The following is a 19448-nucleotide window of genomic DNA, read 5'->3' as shown; positions in this document are numbered from 1 at the left end:
CCTCGCTGCCCCAGTTGAGGGAGAATGTGAAGGAGGAGCTGTTGACAGGTCACGTTCCGCTTGACTTGACAATTTTCTCACCAGCAGGTCTTTGAACCTCTGCAGACTTGTGTCTGCCGGAAAGAGAGATACAACGTAGGTTTCAAATCTAGGATCGAGCATGGTGGCCAAAATGTAGTGCTCTGATTTCAACAGATTGACCACCCGTGAATCCTGGTTAAGCGAATTAAGGGCTCCATCCACAAGTCCCACATGCCTAGCGGAATCGCTCTGTTTTAGCTCCTCCTTTAATGTCTCCAGCTTCTTCTGCAAAAGCCTGATGAGGGGAATGACCGGACTCAGGCTGGCAGTGTCTGAACTGACTTCACGTGTGGTAAGTTCAAAGGGTTGCAGAACCTTGCACAACGTTGAAATCATTCTCCACTGCGCTTGAGTCAGGTGCATTCCCCCTCCTTTGCCTATATCGTAGGCAGATGTATAGGCTTGAATGGCCTTTTGCTGCTCCTTCATCCTCTGAAGCATATAGAGGGTTGAATTCCACCTCGTTACCACTTCTTGCTTCAGATGATGGCAGGGCAGGTTCAGTACTGTTTGGTGGTGCTCCAGTCTTCAGCACGCGGTGGCTGAATGCCGAAAGTGGCCCGCAATTCTTCGGGCCACCAACAGCATCTCTTGCACGCCCCTGTCGTTTTTTAAATAATTCTGAACCACCAAATTCAATATATGTGCAAAACATGGGACGAGCTGGAATTTGCCCAGATGTAATGCACACACAATATTGGTGGCGTTGTCCGATGTCACAAATCCCCAGGAGAGTCCAATTGGGGTAAGCCATTCTGCGATGATGTTCCTCAGTTTCCGTAAGAGGTTGTCAGCTGTGTGCCTCTTATGGAAAGCAGTGATACAAAGCGTAGCCTGCCTAGGAACGAGTTGGCGTTTGCGAGATGCTGCTACTGGTGCCGCCGCTGCTGTTCTTGCTGCGGGAGGCAATACATCTACCCAGTGGGCTGTCACAGTTATATAGTCCTGAGTCTGCCCTGCTCCACTTGTCCACATGTCCGTGGTTAAGTGGACATTGGGTACAACTGCATTTTTTAGGACACTAGTGACTCTTTTTCTGACGTCTGTGTAAATTTTTGGTATCGCCTGCCTAAAGAAATGGAACCTATATGGTATTTGGTACCGGGGACACAGTACCTCAAACAAGTCTCTAGTTCCCTGTGAATTAACGGTGGATACCGGAAACACTTTTCTCACCACCCAGGCTGCCAAGGCCTGAGTTATCCGCTTTGCAGCAGGATGACTGCTGTGATATTTCATCTTCCTCGCAAAGGACTGTTGGACAGTCAATTGCTTACTGGAAGTAGTACAAGTGGTCTTCCGACTTCCCCTCTGGGATGACGATCGACTCCCAGCAGCAACAACAGCAGCGCCAGCAGCAGTAGGCGTTACACTCAAGGAGGCATCGGAGGAATCCCAGGCAGGAGAGGACTCGTCAGACTTGACAGTGACATGGCCTGCAGGACTATTGGCTTTCCTGTCTAAGGAGGAAATTGACACTGAGGGAGTTGGTGGTGTGGTTTGCAGGAGCTTGGTTACAAGAGGAAGGGATTTAGTGGTCAGTGGACTGCTTCCGCTGTCATCCAAAGTTTTTGAACTTGTTACTGACTTCTGATGAATGCGGTCCAGGTGACGTATAAGGGAGGATGTTCCTAGGTGGTTAACGTCCTTACACCTACTTATTACAGCTTGACAAAGGCAAAACACGGCTTGACACCAGTTGTCCGCATTTCTGTTGAAATAATTCCACACCGGAGAGGTGATTTTTTTTGTATTTTGACCAGGCATGTCAATGGCCATATTCATCCCACGGACAACAGGTATCTCCCCGGGTGCCTGACTTAAACAAACCACCTCACCATCAGAATCCTCCTTGTCAATTTCCTCCCCAGCGCCAGCAACACCCATATCCTCATCCTGGTGTACTTCAACAGTGACATCTTCAATTTGACTATCAGGAACTGGACTGCTGGTGCTCCTTCCAGCACTTGCAGGGGGCGTGCAAATGGTGGAAGGCGCAACCTCTTCCCGTCCAGTGGTGGGAAGGTCAGGCATAACAACCGACACAATTGGACTCTCCTTGGGGATTTGTGATTTAGAAGAACGCACAGTTCTTTGCTGTGCTTTTGCCATCTTAACTCTTTTAAGTTTTCTAGCAGGAGGATGAGTGATTCCATCCTCAGGTGAAGCTGAACCACCAGCCTTGAACATAGGCAAGGGCCTCAGCCGTTCCTTGTCACTCCGTGTCGTAAATGGCACATTGGCAAGTTTACGCTTCTCCTCAGATGATTTTGATCTAGATTTTTGGGTCATTTTACTGAGCTTTATTTTTTGGGATTTTACATGCTCTCTACTATGACACTGGGCATCGGCCTTGGCAGACGACGTTGATGGCATTTCACCATCTCGGCCATGACTAGTGGCAGCAGCTTCAGCACGAGGTGGAAGTGGATCTTGATCTTTCCCTATTTTACCCTCCACATTTTTGTTCTCCATTTTTTAATGTGTGGAATTATATGTCAGTAATATATCAATAGCAATAGCCTACTACTATATATACTGCGCACAACTGAAATGCACCACAGGTATGGATGGATAGTATACTTGACGACACAGAGGCAGGTAGAGCAGTGGCCTACTGTACCGTACAGCTATATAGTATATACTGGTGGTCAGCAAACTGTGCAAAACTGAAATGCACCACAGGTATGGATGGATAGTATACTTGACAACACAGAGGTAGTTAGAGCAGTGGCCTACTGTACCGTACTGCTATATAGTATATACTGTGGTCAGCAAACTGTGCAAAACTGAAATGCACCACAGGTATGGATGGATAGTATACAGAGGGAAAAGGTAGCAGGTGCACTATCTCACACTAGCTCAACCTGTAGTAACCAGAGGCACTTAGTATATTCCTGGCCACCGCATCAAGGTAGCCTCTCATTGGGTAAGTCCCCAACACTAACTATAGGGGCTCAGGTCCGGGGGGGCAGGACACCCCAGAGCCACCCAGCCAGACAACCCCAGGGCATCGCAGGAGTGATAAAAATATAGGGTTAAAGAGGTAGGAGCAGCTGTTGCTGCATGTGTGAATAATGTGACGAGTAAAGGAAAATTATGTGAAGGTGTTACATATATATAAAACAAACTATAAGTGCCATGGAGTGATGAAATAGTGTTAAATTGCGATGCCCCAGGGACACCCAGCCACGGTAGGCACAGGGAGCCCCGCACCCCAGAGAATTCCCCCCATTATGGACTGCCATATTAAACAAAATGTAGGAGTCTTACTTCAGTGTGCTCATTCCATATGTAAAGGCTAAAGTGTTGGACTATTTAAAATCAGAGGGGTGGGTGGGGCAGGGAGCTAAATTAGGGTGAAGGTGTCTCCTACCTTCAAAAATGTATGAATACATCAGTTACAGAGGGAAAAGGGCCCTAATTTGCACACCTTAATTAGGTAGTGAGGTGCTACTCTGCTTGAGACTTAGTAAAGTGTACAGAGGGAAAAGATAGCAGGTGCACTATCTCACACTAGCTCAACCTGTAGTAACCAGAGGCACTTAGCATATTCCTGGCCAGGGCTATGAGCTTACCCACTGCATACTATTTTCCCATGGATGGATAGTATACTTGATGACACAGAGGTAGTTAGAGCAGTGGCCTACTGTACCGTACTGCTATATAGTTTATACTGTGGTCAGCAAATTGTGCAAAACTGAAATGCACCACAGGTATGGATGCATAGTATACTTGACGACACAGAGGTAGGTAGAGCAGTGGCCTACTGTACCGTACTGCTATATAATATACACTAGTGGACAGCAAACTGTGCAAAACTGAAATGCACAACAGGTATGGATGGATAGTATACTTGACGACACAGAGGTAGGTAGAGCAGTGGCCTACTGTACCATACTGCTATATATTATATACTGGTGGACAGCAAACTGTGCAAAACTGAAATGCACCACAGGTATGGATGGATATTATACTTGACGACACAGAGGTAGGCAGAGCAGTGGCCCACTGTACCGTACTGCTATATAGTATATACTGGTGGTCAGCAAACTGTGCAAAGCTGAAATGCACCACAGGTATGGATGGATAATATACTTGACGACACAGAGGTAGTTAGAGCAGTGGCCTACTGTACCGTACTGCTATATAGTATATACTGTGGTCAGCAAACTGTGCAAAACTGAAATGCACCACAGGTATAGATGGATAGTATACTTGACGACACAGAGGTAGTTAGAGCAGTGGCCTACTGTACCGTACTGCTATATAGTATATACTGTGGTCAGCAAATTGTGCAAAACTGAAATGCACCACAGGTATGGATGCATAGTATACTTGACGACACAGAGGTAGGTAGAGCAGTGGCCTACTGTACTGTACTGCTATATATTATATACTGGTGGACAGCAAACTGTGCAAAACTGAAATGCACCACAGGTATGGATGGATAGTATACCTGACGACACAGAGGTAGGTAGAGCAGTGGCCTACTGTACCGTACTGCTATATATTATATACTGGTGGACAGCAAACTGTGCAAAACTGAAATGCACCACAGGTATGGATGGATAGTATACTTGACGACACAGAGGTAGGTAGAGCAGTGGCCTTCTGTACCGTACTGCTATATAGTATATACTGGTGGTCAGCAAACTGTGCAAAACTGAAATGCACCACAGGTATAGATGGATAGTATACTTGACGACACAGAGGTAGGTAGAGTAGTGGCCTTCTGTACCGTACTGCTATATAGTATATACAGGTGGTCAGCAAATTGTGCAAAACTGAAATGCACCAATATGTTACAAAGAATTATTCAGGATTGTTAGCAAACCAAAAAAAACAAGCAACTGGGCAGAACCGTCTTGAATGACCTTTGAAGAAGCTGTCCACAGACAGCGAAACACGTCAGTTTTCACCCCTGTGGTCAGTGGGCAACAAGTGTGCTTCAATCGTCCATCTGGATACCTTATCACGTGGATTTATCATTGTGCATGGTCCAAGCAACGACGGTTAAAGGGACTCCCAAAAATTGCGCTGTATTCCGCTGCCATTCATCAGGATCAATGCTAAATTGGAACTTACCCTGGCAAATACCTCAGGACCGGTAACTTGCCATTGGTCATTTGACTGAACTGTATCCCTATATCTGGCACTAATCCGGTGCAGGACTTTCTTATTGAGCCCATATAAATAGACCACAGAAAGGGGTAAAAGGACATATGTATTGCATTACCTATGATAGTTATATATTTACACCCACTCATGTTTAACACGTTGGCAGCTACTGTATGGGATTTTAGTATATATGTTTTCAGTATTAAAAATGCTATATGAATTTTAGATTACTGTATGGTTAACATGTGTATTTACATCTATGTTAAGTAGTATTGAGCACTATTTTTCTTTTATAATCTTTCTCATTTGTGGAGTATGACTATCTCCATTTAACAGCTGCTTAGTAAACCAGCTCTGGTAGCGCCTGTTTGTTGATTTATCTATCCAAACTGGGCAAAACCATGTTGCACTGGTGGAGCAGATGTAACATGTGCAGAGAGAGTGTGATTTGGGTCTGGGGCGTTCAAACTGAAATCTAAAGGTGCATACACACGGTCGGTGAGATATACAGTGTATAAGGGCTGAAACGCAGAGATACAAGTGCTCCTCACACTCACAGAGTCCAGTGGATAACTGTGATAACTGTGATAACTGGACTCTGTGAGGAGCACTTGTATCTCTGCGTTTCAGCCCTTATACACTATAAGAGGAAATTGCTTCATTTTTCCACGTCCAGTGCTATTTAATACTGCATGAAATTTTGGTCTGTTCCTAAATTCTTGATCAGATCCAGACCTCATGTCTGACCTTTTTGGTCTTTTTAAGGATAATCCTTTTGTCTTGAGTTTTTTACTCAGACATATACTGATTCATCAAAGTAATTATTCACAGCGATGTTTTCACTCTTTCAAGCTACTATAATCATGTTGTATCTAACCAATTGATTCAATACCCCTGAGGAAGTCCCACGGGACGAAACACGTTGGTTTCTTCAGAATGACGTTCTGATATACTGTCGAAGTTACAGCAACAAGGGATTACATCCATAATAGCTGTTAAGGTGTTGAATTCATCATGTCAATGAGCAATTTGGAAATGAATCAATTTGTTATGAGTCTGTTAATAAATTTTTAAATTATTCTGTTTTATTAATTATTCAGATAGTGATTGGTGGTGTTCAATAATATCCCCTTATACTTAGCGCCCTCTGATTTTGCTTTGTATCTGATATATATATATATATATAAGTCGTGGGAAAGGAGGAAGCGGCACTCAACTTTTCAAATAGTCAAAAAAGTGTATTAAAACACACCAAACTCCAACGTTTCGGGGCTTACACGCCCCTTTATCAAGGTGTACAGCAATATGTGCATAGTAAAAACATACCTTTATAGGCAGGAGAAGAAACCCCAGAGTGTGTGCGCGCGTATGGCGCGGTCCGTACACATTTACCGGCGCTTACCAGTGACGTCATCAAGCTGCGGCCGTTCGTTGCTATGGAAATCGGACAAACCGTTGCCGCTAATAGAAAGTGAGAAAGAACCAGATAGACGAGTGCAGAGAAAAATTACAGTATATACCAATCTACCTCCAGATAAACTTAATACAGTATGTCCTAAGCTAAATGTGCATTAGAGGCACTAATTACATTAAAAATAATAACAACAACAGGGGTAACCCCAAAAGTTATACAAAATGTATTGAATCCTAACAGTACTGGAAACAGACTCAAGACAGGGATTCATATTACAGAATACTTAGGTTTCAAATTTGATAGCTATGGACATACTGTAGTAGTGTTTAATCAAGGGAAATAGTGTGCAGAAAGTGACGAGCTGGCTATGATTAAATAGTGAAAATGTGACAAAGAAACATCTACTGAGGGTCATGTAAATCATAACGAGATGCTATATGGTGACAAAATATATAAACAGGGAATTAGGGACAGGGATCTGAGCAGGCTCTAGGGAAAGAGGTATATTGAGGGGAGAAACAACACAAGTAATAACTGCAAGGACAGTGTATTAACTGTGAGTGAATAAGTTCCAAGGCATCATCTCGTTTAGGCCTTTAGGACTAATGGTGCCCAGACGATGGATCCAACGAGCTTCCAATCGAAGAAGCTTGCCTTCTCGGTCTCCTCCTTTAAGAGATTTCGCTACATGGTCAATAATCATGTGTTTAAGGTCGGTAATAGAGTGACCAGTTAACATAAAGTGTCATGCGACTGGTTGGTCAGCTGTTTTTCCTATAAGGGCCTTTTTGATGGCCGATCTATGAAGGGCCATCCGTTCCCTCATGGTCCTGATGGATTTACCCACATATACCAGATTGCAAGGGCAGATGATGATGTAAATTATATATGACGAAGTGCAGGTAAGGGTTGAGATTGCCTAAAGGATAAAATAAAAAAGGGGCAGACTAGATGGGCCAAGTGGTTCTTATCTGCCGTCAAATTCTATGTTTCTATGTTTCTATGATATGTTTAATCTTGATGGTACGGTTCTCATGCGGGTGTTTGAAGGACGATCCAGTAAGCATATGTGTACAGGTAGTGCACTTCGGGCATTTGTAGCAACCAGCCGATTTCGTAAGGAAACCAGGGGTACATTCAATTGAGGCACTAAAACCTGTAATGTCCGTATGGACAATGATGTATTTGATGTTACGACCTCTGGTGAAACAAGACATTTGGCGTTTGTTCTTGAACACTGGAACGGATGGTTCAGATGCCACTAAGGGCCAGAGGGCTCGGGATGCTCGTGGTACAATTGCACTAGTGGTATTATATTGGGAAACAAATGGGATTATTTCCCCTTTATTCTTTTTGTTGTTAGAAGACATTAAGAGCTCCCTAGGGATGGCCATGACTTCCTGTTTTTGTCTCAGAAGAATTCTATGGTCATAGCCTCTGACCAAAAATTTGTCAACCAATTTGTCAAGTTCATCAGCGAGTACAGAGTGGTTGCTGGTGATTCTAGCTACACGTAACATCTGCGACCTAGGTAGCCCTTTAATGAGACTTTTGGGGTGGTGGCTATTGGCTCGAAGAAGGGTGTTCTGATTGGTCGGTTTTGTATAAAGACCGGTGTGAATGATCCAATCCACAATGCTGATCTGTACATCCAGATAGTTGATTGTTGATTCATTTATGGAATACGTGTATTTGATGGAGGAATTACGTGCATTAGTGTTTGCCATCAATGATTCAAAAAGAGGTAGGGGGCCTGTTCACAAAATAAATAAGCCGTCTATGAAACGTGTGTATAGGCGAATATGTTTGGCTATATTTGGATCACTGAAAAAAAACTCCTGTTCTTCCTTGAACATAAAGATATTAGCAAAGGACGGGAAACGCTACTACCCATAGCGCACCCCGTCCTTTGGCGGAAGAAACGCCCATCAAAAAGAAAAAAATTTCGAGCGAGGGTTAATCTGAGGAGGCTAAGGAACAACTTGTGGTCCAGATTTGTCATTTGCTCCGAGATAAGGAATTCCTCCATGGCAACAAAGCCTTGATGGTGGGGGATGCTAGTGTAGAGGCTACACACGTCTACTACACACAGAAAGGATCCAGCTGGTACTGTTCCCACAGAAGATAGTTGTTGGAGGAAACATGTTGTATCTTTAATAAATTTTTGTTGCTTGAGAATGAGTGGCTGCAAAATATTATCGAGAAATATTAAAATGGGCTGAAAAATAGAATTATGAGCTGCTATAATGGGGCGGCCCGGTGGGCTTTGAAGGTTCTTGTGTATTTTTGGAACTGTAAAAAATACCAGTACTTCAGGGTGATCTTGAGTGAGAGCTTTAAGAAGTTTGCTGGAGATGATACCTTGGGATCAAGCTTCTTTAAGAATAGAATCCACTTCCATTTTATAACCCGCTGACGGGTCCTGGGTTCATACTTCATAGATTGCATCATCATTGAGCTGAGAGTATGCTTCGTGGATGTAATCGCTTAAATTCATGACCACAATCCCGCCCCCCTTGTCGGCGGGGCGGATGACAATGTCACGATAGGAGCCCAATTGCCTGAGTGCTATGTGTTCCTGTCTTGACAAATTGCTGTTGTTTTCGTCTTTAGCCTTATGGTATCTGGACACCGAGTCGTCGACTAGACGTAAATAGGATTTAATAGAGGGGTTGGAGGAAGGAGGGTCAAAAGAGGATAGATGCCGTGAGTTAATGAATTTATTGTGAATCAGATTTTGAGTATCTGAGGTTACCCCAGGTGTCTGTGCCTGAAAAAATTCCTCCAATCTGAGCTTACGTGCAAAGCGATGGATGTCGACCTGCCATGTGAAGTCATCAAATTTAGTTGTAGGGACAAAGGACAGTCCTTTCTCTATAACCGAGAGCTCTTGTGCAGAAAAAATCCTATTGGATAAATTAAATATTAACGATTCCTTCTCGTTACCGACCCTCTTGTTCCTCGCCCACTGCCCGCCCCTGCGGGTGGTCGACCTCTTCTTCCTTTTTCTTTGGATGTAGAGGCCGTCTGGGCTGATTCTAAAGGGGTGCTACTTAGATTAGATGCTCCGTCAGTCTCCTGTTGAGTTGTTTCATTGTCACTGTTAGACGTGGCAGACATATGAGATTGAGCTTCCCGTCTCCTGCGCCAACTGTGTTTTGCCCGTGAATTATAGGGGGTATGGTTACCAGGTTTACCTCCCATCAGCCACCTACAAACCCGGTTGGTATCATAGTCCTCCTTGACAATGGCATATTTGTTTCTCTTAAATTTGGTTGAATCCCTGCGATAAGCATCACACTGCGTTTGCAGTTTGGTGAGCCAATCATTTTGGGTATCATTCTGTAAGGTGTGCTGATGTTCATTTTCTAATAGATTGATCTTTTCACGGGTAATCACAAGTTCCCTACCTGCTTCCTCCACTACTAATAACAACAGGTCAAGGCTGCATTTATTTAAAATGCCTATCCATTTCTTGCAAAAATCAGGGTTAAAGCGACCGATGGTAGGGACGTTACGCACCCTGAAACCACTCAGCTCAATGATGATGCAATCTATGAAGTATTAACCCAGGACCCGTCAGCGGGTTCTAAAATGGAAGTGGATACTATTCTTAAAGAAGCTTGCTCCCAAGGTATCATCTCCAGCAAACTTCTTAAAGCTCTCACTCAAGATCACCCTGAAGTACCGGTATTTTTTACAGTTCCAAAAATACACAAGAACCTTCAAAGTCCACCGGGCCGCCCCATTATAGCAGCTCGTAATTCTATTTTTCAGCCCATTTCAATATTTCTCGATAATATTTTGCAGCCACTCATTCTCAAGCAACAAAAATTTATTAAAGATACAACATGTTTCCTCCAACGACTATCTTCTGTGGGAACAGTACCAGCTGGATCCTTCCTGTGTGTAGTAGACGTGTGTAGCCTCTACACTAGCATCCCCCACCATCAAGGCTTTGTTGCCATGGAGGAATTCCTTATCTCGGAGCAAATGACAGATCTGGACCACAAGTTGTTCCTTAGCCTCCTCAGATTAACCCTCACTCGAAAAAAAATTCTTTTTGATGGGCGTTTCTTCCGCCAAAGGACGTGGTGCGCTATGGGTAGTAGCGTTTCCCCGTCCTTTGCTAATATCTTTATGTTCAAGGAAGAACAGGAGGTTTTTTTCAGTGATCCAAATATAGCCCAACATATTCGCCTATACACACGTTTCATAGACGACTTATTTATTTTGAGGACAGGCCCCCTACCTCTTTTTGAATCATTGATGGCAAACACTAATGCACGTAATTCCTCCATCAAATACACGTATTCCATAAATGAATCAACAATCAACTATTTGGATGTACAGATCAGCATTGTGGATGGGATCATTCACACCGGTCTTTATACAAAACCGACCAATCAGAACACCCTTCTTCGAGCCAATAGCCACCACCCCAAAAGTCTCATTAAAGGGCTACCCAGGTCGCAGATGATACGTGAAGCTAGAATCACCAGCAACCACTCTGTACTCGCTGATGAACTTGACAAATTGGTTGACAAATTTTTGGTCAGAGGCTATGACCATAGAATTCTTCTGAGACAAAAACAGGAAGTCATGGCCATCCCTAGGGAGCTCTTAATGTCTTCTAACACCAAAAAGAATAAAGGGGAAATAATCCCATTTGTTTCCCAATATAATATCACTAGTGCAATTGTACCACGAGCATCCCGAGCCCTCTGGCCCTTAGTGGCATCTGATCCATCCGTTCCAGTGTTCAAGAACAAACGCCCAATGTCTTGTTTCACCAGAGGTCGTAACATCAAATACATCATTGTCCATAAGGACATTACAGGTTTTAGTGCCTCAATTGAATGTACCCCTGGTTTCCTTACGAAATCAGCTGGTTGCTACAAATGCCCGAAGTGCACTACCTGTACACATATGCTTACTGAATTCATCAAACACCCGCATGAGAACCGTACCATCAAGATTAAACATATCCTTACCTGCACTTCGTCATATATCATTTACATCATCATCTGCCCTTGCAATCTGGTATATGTGGGTAAATCCATCAGGACCATGAGGGAACGGATGGCCCTTCATAGATCGGCCATCAAAAAGGCCCTTATAGGAAAAACAGCTGACCAACCAGTCGCAAGACACTTTATGTTAACTGGTCACTCTATTAACGACCTTAAACACATGATTATTGACCATGTAGCGAAATCTCTTAAAGGAGGAGACCGAGAAGGCAAGCTTCTTCGATTGGAAGCTCGTTGGATCCATCGTCTGGGCACCATTAGTCCTAAAGGCCTAAACGAGATGATGCCTTGGAACTTATTCACTCACAGTTAATACACTGTCCTTGCGGTTATTACTTGTGTTGTTTCTCCCCTCAATATACCTCTTTCCCTATAGCCTGCTCAGATCCCTGTCCCTAATTCCCTGTTTATATATTTTGTCACCATATAGCATCTCGTTATGATTTTCATGACCCTCAGTAGATGTTTCTTTGTCACATTTTCACTATTTAATCATAGCCAGCTCGTCACTTTCTGCACACTATTTCCCTTGATTAAACACTACTACAGTATGTCCATAGCTATCAAATTTGAAACCTAAGTATTCTGTAATATGAATCCCTGTCTTGAGTCTGTTTCCAGTACTGTTAGGATTCAATACATTTTGTATAACTTTTGGGGTTACCCCTGTTGTTGTTATTATTTTTAATGTAATTAGTGCCTCTAATGCACATTTAGCTTAGGACATACTGTATTAAGTTTATCTAGAGGTAGATTGGTATATACTGTAATTTTTCTCTGCACTCGTCTATCTGGTTCTTTCTCACTTTCTATTAGCGGCAACGGTTTGTCGGATTTCCATAGCAACGAACGGCCGCAGCTTGATGACATCACTGGTAAGCGCCGGTCCATGTGTACGGACGGCGCCATACGCGTGCACACACTCTGGGGTTTCTTCTCCTGCCTATAAAGGTATGTTTTTACTATGCACATATTGCTGTACACCTTGATAAAGGGGCGTGTAAGCCCCGAAACGTTGGAGTTTGGTGTGTTTTAATACACTTTTTTGACTATTTGAAAAGCTGAGTGCCGCTTCCTCCTTTCCCATGACTTATCCAGTACCTGGTTGAGGGCAACAGCGCTGATGTCTACCTAATGGGAGTGCCGATCCATGCTACATCCATATATATATATATATATATATATATATCACAAAACGAGAGAGGCGGGGGCATGGAGAGAGAGAGACATGGGGGGCAGGCTTGGGGACAGAGAGGGGCATGGGGAGAGAGGGAGAGGCATGGGTACAGAGAGAGATAGAGAGGCATGGAGGGGAGAGAGGGGGTATGGAGAGAGGTATTTCCCTTTCAGATGGCCTAAGGCAGGTCACACCCGGGATCCTGACACGGGAGCTCCCAGGATGTGACCCGCCTCAGGAGCCCAGCCGGCAGCATATTAAACAACCCGGCATATTGTCAGTGGAGACGAGGCAGGGGTGGGGCTTGGAGATCACATGCTCTCCAAGCGCCTCCCGTCCACACTCAGTGAACGGGAAACAGTTCGCATCAACCCGGCTCCTCTTCACACCGCACAGCGAGCAGGGTTGAACACATGTTCAACCCTGCTCGCTACCCGAGTTGGAATACTGTGTTGACCCGGTATTTCAACACTGGCACATTTCAGACCGCACATGAACACAGGTTATGCATGTTTATGTGCCAATAACCCGTGTTCATAGCTCGCAGTCTGAAAGTGGTATTAGAGGAATGGTGGGGGGAGAGGGAGGGGCATGGAGAGAGGGGGCATGGGGAGAGAGAGGTGGTGCAAAGGAAGAGAGAGAGAGAGAGAGAGAGCAGGGGGAATACTGAGAGAGGAGCTTGGGGAGAGAAAAAGCAAGAGAGGCATGGGGTGAAGAGAGAGAGGGGCACGGAGGAGAGAGAGAGAGAAGGGGGCATGGGAAGAGACAGAAGGGGAATAGTGAGAGAGGCATTATGAGACTGGGGAGAAGAGTGAGAGAGGCATTATGAGAATAGTGAGAGAGGCATTATGAGACTGGGGAGAAGAGCTGCCCAGTAAAGCAGTTACCTTGAGGTCTTAAGGAGGAATGTGCCCCGGAATGTGCTCAGTGGGTGTCCCTGGAATGTGTAGCTACTTTGGCAGGCTCCCCGCATCCTAGCAGGGCTTTACGCGGCTGTAAAGGAGGTAGGCGGAAGGGACAGTGAAGACACGCCCAGCCCCACTCCCCGCATCCCCCGGCAGCACTACACAGCATGTGAACACACACGCTGGCTGTCAGTGTTCCCTGCTCCATCTGCCACCCTGTATGAGAGGAGATGTGCGCTGCAGACACAGCTGCCGGAGCTCCTCTATTCATAAAAAAAAAGCTAATATTGGTTAGCGGCGCTGATGTATCAGTGAGCGGGGGGGTTTCTAGGTACTCGGAAACCCCCCTGCGCGCCTGTATAGAGGCGTTCACTGGGCGGGAGGGGGCGGCACGGTGGCTTTTGGCCGCTGTTTTGTCGGTGCGGTCCGGCCAACGCAGGCATATCCGGACCGTGTGGGGGATGGGCCACAGCGGCTGCGTGATGTCACACGCAGCCACTGCGACCATAACAATGACGAGTAACTCCCTGCCAGCACGCAGGAGCTGCGCTGGTAGGGAGTTACTCTTCAAGTACAAAAGCAGATGCTTTTGTACTTGTGCGGTGGGGCCGGGCCTGACATGCGGGGTGGACTAGCCCCGTGCTGGATGTCCCCCCTCATGTCAGTGTGGATGATCATAGCTGTGCTAAATATAGCAGTAGCAGATGTATGCAGGTCATCTGTTTGTTTTAGCCTATTGCTGTTGGAGTGGTGTGTCAATTTATTATTTATTTAAGCTCTTTCATTCATTTCTCCTGGTCTTTCTTACTCAGGGCTCTGCTACTCGTCACTCAGTGGCGTAACTAGAAATTTTTCTCCCCCAAGCCAAAAAATTCTTCGGCGCCCCCCCCCCCCCCCTTCATGCTTCATAATTGGGAGCAAGAAAGGGATAAATATGCGCGCACCTAAGGCGCGCGCGACAAAAAAGGGTGTGGTTTCATTGGAATGGGCGTGGTTTCACATAAAGGGGCGTGGCATTGCAGGAAAAGACTACCTTATACCCCAGTTTTGCAACCTGCACGCCCATACGTTGGCCACCACAGGAAAGAAAAATAATCCTGATTCATGCCCCTTACATTATTTGTCATTTTTCCTCCTTATAGTAATGCCCAGTATACATTATGCCACATACTGCAATGGCCCTTAGACATTATGCCGCACACAATAATGCACATGACACAATATGCACACACTGTAATGCCCCCGACACATTATGCCACACACCGTAATGCCTGTGACACATTATGCCACACACCGTAATGCCTGTGACACATTATGACAGGAATCGCAATGCCCGTTATACATTATGCTACACACTGCAATGCCCCTGATACATTATAGCACATACAATGTCTGTGACACATTATGACACACACCGCAATGTCCGTGATACATTATGCCACACACTGCAATGCCCGATACATTATAGCACATACAATGCCTGTGACACATTATGCCACACGCTGCAATGACCTTGAGACATTATACCACAATGCCCGTGATATAGTATACCATACACCGTAATGCCTGTGACACATACCGCAATGCCCTGCCCGTTATACCATATGCCACACACCGCAATGCCCGTTATGTATTATGCCACACTGCAGTGACCCTGAGACATTATACCACATACCACAATGCCCGTGATATAGTATACCACACACCGTAATGCCTGACACATTATGACACACACCGCAATGTCCGTGATACATTATGCCACACACTGCAATGACCCTGAGACATTATACCACATATCACAATGCCCGCGATATAGTATACCATACACTGTAATGCCTGTGACACATTATGACACACACCGCAATGTCCGTGATACATTATGCCACACACCGTAATGCCCATTACACATTAAGTCCTACAGTAAGGCTTCTAATTACTTTTCAATTACCTGCTCGTTGTCAGGGGTTTCATGCACTGGGTGTCATGCTCGTTGCCGGGGGTTTCATGCTCTTGGTTCCATGCACGGTGCCAGGGGTTTTCATGTTCAGGGTGTCATGCTCGTTGCCAGGGGTTTCATGCACTGGGTGTCATGCTCGTTGCCAGGTGTTTCGTGCACTGGGTGTCATGCTCGTTGCTAGGAGGTAGTCCTTGTTGCTAGGGCTGTGCTCCCAGTGCCACATATGTCCCCAGTGCCAGATATTCCCCCACGGTGCCAGGTACTCACATGCCCCAGTGCCAAATATAGCCCCCCCCCCATGTGCCAGGTACACATATACCCCCCCAGTGCCACATATGCCCCCAGTGCCAGATATTCCCCCCCCAGTGCCACAAAAGCCCCCCGTGCTAGATATGCCCCCAGTGCCATATATTCCCCCCCAGTGCCATATATGCCCCCAGTGCCATATATGCCCCCAGTGCCAGATATTTCCCCCCGTGCCATATATGCCCCCAGTGCCAGATATTCCCCCCCAGTGCCATATATGCCCCCAGTGCCAGATATTCCCCCCCAGTGCCATATATGCCCCCAGTGCCAGATATTCCCCCCCAGTGCCATATATGCCCCCAGTGCCAGATATTCCCCCCCAGTGCCATATATGCCCCAGTGCCAGATATTCCCCCCCCAGTGCCATATATGCCCCCAGTGCCAGATATTTCTTCCCCCACCTCCCCCCCCCCCGCCACCGCCGCCGCTTTTTGGAGGGACACGGAGGGCACAGCTCGCCTCTCCTGTGTCCCTCCTGCTGCATCATCTCCGGCGGCCGTGGGTCTAATAGGGGGAAGTGCCGGTTCGTGAGCCAATTAGAGCTCCTATTAGCACTTCCCCCTATTAGACCCGCGGCCGCCGGAGATGATGCAGGAGGGACACAGAAGAGGCGAGCTGTGCCCTCCGTGTCCCTCCAACAAGCGGCGGAGGGAAGGAGACCGCAGACTGACATGTCAGTCTGCTGTAAATCAGTGGCGCCCCCGCAGCCCCTCGCCCCCAAGCCACCGTGAGGGCTGCGGGGGCAGTAGTTACGCCACTGTCGTCACTTTCAACAGAGTCTTGAGGAATTGTTTTAATTGTTAAGATACAGTACTTAAGGGTCTACTCATGAAGCAGTGAAAAGAATAGAGAAGTGAGCCAGTGGAGAAGTTGCCAAGGCAACCAATAAGCTGCTACTTACAATTTTATAGAATGCACATCAAAGCTGATTGGTTGCCATGGGCAACGTCTCCACTGTCTCACTTCTCCATTTTTTTCACTGCTTCATGAATAGCCCCTTTAGTCTACCAGGCTATTCAGGTAAGCTTAATACACATAAAAAGAATGTTACATACGCTCATTGGGGGTCATTCCGAGTTGTTCGCTCGCAAGTGAATTTTAGCAGATTTGCTCATGCTAAGCCGCCGCCTACTGGGAGTGAATCTTAGCATCTTAAAATTGCGAACGATGTATTCGCAATATTGCGATTACACACCTCGTAGCAGTTTCTGAGTAGCTTCAGACTTACTCGGCATCTGCGATCATTTCACTGCTTGTCGTTTCTGGTTTGATGTCACAAACACACCCAGCGTTCGCCCAGACACTCCCCCGTTTCTCCAGCCACTCCTGCGTTTTTTCCGGAAACGGTAGCGTTTTTTCCCACACGCCCATAAAACGGCCTGTTTCCGCCCAGTAACACCCATTTCCTGTCAATCACATTACGATCGCCAGAACGATGAAAATGCCGTGAGTAAAATTCCTAAGTGCATAGCAAATTTACTTGGCGCAGTCGCAGTGCGGACATTGCGCATGCGCATTAAGCGGAAAATCGCTGCGATGCGAAGATTTTTACCGAGCGAACAACTCGGAATGACCCCCATAATGCTTTGATGCTGTAGTGCAGAGGTTCTCAAACTCGGTCCTCGGGCGCCCACACAGTGCATGTTTTGCAGGTCTCCTCACAGAATCGCAAGTGAAATAATTAGCTCCACCTGTGGACCTTTTAAAATGTGTCAGTGAGTAATTAATACACCTGTGCACCTGCTGGGTTACCTGCAAAACATGCACTGTGTGGGCTCCCGAGGACCGAGTTTGAGAACCTCTGCTGTAGTGTTATACAGCTGTAACAGTGTAAACTGATATTCTTCTGTGTTATAAATTTGTTAACAAATGCAGCATATAGTAAAGGTTACTTGCACCTGTGTGTTGGCTCCGACCAAGACGTCTTGTGTACAGTAAGTCCACTTTTGACATATACAAAAAGTCACAAATTATTTGATATTTGTTACGTGTTACACAGTCCATCAAAACTTCAATGTCATTGTTCACAGCTCTTGTCCGCCAGAAACACTCCTTATTCTCATGTGTCACATGCTTCACCTCATGATAAAAACCTCAAAGAGGATGTTAGCAGTATCAAGCTCTTGCAGACTCTACATTGCATTGAAGAACTTCTGGGTTTATACTTACCCTTCCATATAGTCCACTCTGCAGGTCTTTTCTCTTCTGTTTGTCAGCTGCATTGCATAAAACTAAGTTGTCCTCCTACAGTTTATTATGAAATCTGCCCTTTGCAAAATCTCTTCATCGGGTAGAATAACTTTTAAATTTTTCTCTGAACTGATGGACATAATTTGGCTATTCAGATTCACTGAAATATGAATTTCTAATTCTCTCTGCAGTTTTTCTTCCACCTCTTGCCGAGTTCATTTGCTCTTCCTTTATTCCATTATCCACCCCCTCTCTCTCACCTTCCTTTATACTTCCCTGTTTCATATATTTTATTGTCCTGTTCAATAAATTGGCATCCAAAAAGCAATAGAATCTACTGTTTTCTTTTTTTGACATATTCTCTATTGTTTTATACATTCACATATTGTTTTATACATTTACATACAGTATCACCTTCACTCAGGGCTTAAAGTGGTCCTGGAGAGGTGGTGAAACTCATTTACCCCTGCCACCTACCCCCCCCCCCTCAATTTAAGCAGAGACAGGGCAAGTACTAGTGTTTCCGCCATCCCCCTGCAAACTATAAATTAGTGCCCTTCTTCCCATACTTTATAAAGGGACATTGAACTCACAAAGAAGCAGCGTGGTCACACAATAGTAGCCCCAATTGAAATTACACTACACAGTAGCACAATCTTATTCACATTACACCACGTGCAGTGCCCCTGATTCTTATTACCCCACATAGTAATGCCCCTGTGTGCTACATCACTCAGTAGTGCCCTTTATTCACGTTGCGCTACACAATGGTACCCTTTACAATATACAAGTTATGCCACACAGTAGTGCCCCTTATATATACAATGCCCACAATAGTAGTACCCCCCACATAATGCCCACAGTTGTAGCTCTCCTTACACATAATTACCACAGTAGTGCTGCTTATACACAAAATGCCCATAGTTGTAGTGCCGCTTATATACATAATGCCCACAGTAGTAGTGCCCCTTACACAATGCCCACAATGGTAGAGCCCCTTATACCTAATGACCACAGTAGTGCCAATTATACACATCTCTGCCTCTGTCACTCCAGCCTGAGTCCCTCCAGCTGCTCCATGCCCTATATCCCTCCAGCAGCTTCCCCACCTCACTTGTCCCTCCAATCCCCTCTCATCTTGTCTTCAAGATGCACAGAGCCTGCTCCCCTTCATGGCTCTTCTTCACTTCAGAAACAGTGACAGCATGACATCACATATGCTGTGCTGGAAAAGAAAGCCACTGGGACCTGAGGAGGAGATAAA

Source organism: Pseudophryne corroboree, chromosome 1 (assembly GCF_028390025.1).
Source record: "Pseudophryne corroboree isolate aPseCor3 chromosome 1, aPseCor3.hap2, whole genome shotgun sequence".
Classification (NCBI taxonomy): domain Eukaryota; kingdom Metazoa; phylum Chordata; class Amphibia; order Anura; family Myobatrachidae; genus Pseudophryne; species Pseudophryne corroboree.
This window is presented reverse-complemented; position numbering follows the sequence as displayed.